Source organism: Hippocampus comes, unplaced genomic scaffold (assembly GCF_001891065.2).
Source record: "Hippocampus comes isolate QL1 unplaced genomic scaffold, H_comes_QL1_v1.1 scaffold22, whole genome shotgun sequence".
Lineage (NCBI taxonomy): Eukaryota > Metazoa > Chordata > Actinopteri > Syngnathiformes > Syngnathidae > Hippocampus > Hippocampus comes.
The window spans coordinates 8,177,531-8,178,465 of NW_017806175.1; the positions used below are offsets into that span (position 1 = coordinate 8,177,531).

Here is a 935-nt window from a genome sequence, read left to right on the forward strand (position 1 = left end):
GGATGGCCCCCGCCAAACTGGAAAAACGCAAGACGGGTGACCCCCCCACCCCCCCAACCATCTGGGCAGGTAGGAACGCGAACAAAAGCGTGCGTTTGATGTGGCAACACGCTGCCTGCCTCTCACTACTGTCGTCTTGCAAAAGAGAATCGACCGCGAGGACGACAATTGCTCACTTGTGTTCCGCAACACACCTCGGAGGTCTCGACGTCGTCCTCGGGACTTGTCGTCGGCGCTGCAGATGTGAACCCCCCCAACCATCTGGGCAGGTAGGAACGCGAACAAAAGCGTGCGTTTGATGTGGCAACACGCTGCCTGCCTCTCACTACTGTCGTCTTGCAAAAGAGAATCGACCGCGAGGACGACAATTGCTCACTTGTGTTCCGCAACACACCTCGGAGGTCTCGACGTCGTCCTCGGGACTTGTCGTCGGCGCTGCAGATGTGACGCGTCTTCTCCTCTCCGCTCTTTTGCCGTTCGAAGCTCGCCTGCGAGCGTCCTCGGCTCGGTGTCACCTGCGCGCGACTGCGCTGAAGGGGGGCGGGGACGACCGCGCCTGCTCTTTTGGGAGCTCGGCCGGGCGGAGCCTCACTCGGCCGCATCATCGCTTCCTGGTGCCATCGTGTCACGAACGCGGTGGCGGAGGACCCCCCAAAAAGCCGGCGGGAGCAGGGCCGACTTGACGACGTGGATGAATAAAAAACTCAATCCCAAACCAAAAACCCGAAAAGGACAAGAATCCAAAGTCACAAACGAAAGCCCGGGGCGCGAGCGAAAACACGAACCGACAGAAACTCGGGCGGGCAGGGAGGCCTTTGAACAGAAAACTAATGACGCGATCGCCAACAGGTGTGCGGGCGCAGGAGGAGCCCCGCAGCGCCACCTGTTGGTCACAAACAGATCCGCGACACATTGCGGCTGCGAATGGGTGGGGC

At 60.5% G+C, this 935-nt stretch overlaps 3 protein-coding genes across 3 annotated transcripts in view; 1 reads left to right on the plus strand and 2 right to left on the minus strand.

Moving 5' to 3' along the window:
• Nucleotides 1-638, minus strand: part of LOC109532045 (claudin-4-like) — a 4,979-nt gene extending 4,341 nt beyond the window's left edge. Inside the window, exon 1 of the mRNA XM_019896644.1 lies at nt 395-638. The gene's annotated coding sequence lies outside the window, so the exon portion shown is untranslated. The remainder of the gene's footprint in view (nt 1-394) is intronic.
• The window catches only part of mettl27 (methyltransferase like 27), a 26,671-nt gene that overhangs the window by 8,110 nt on the left and 17,626 nt on the right, over nt 1-935 (plus strand). The gene's annotated exons all lie outside the window — the stretch shown is intronic.
• Nucleotides 1-935, minus strand: part of LOC109532051 (claudin-4-like) — a 13,712-nt gene that overhangs the window by 7,141 nt on the left and 5,636 nt on the right. The gene's annotated exons all lie outside the window — the stretch shown is intronic.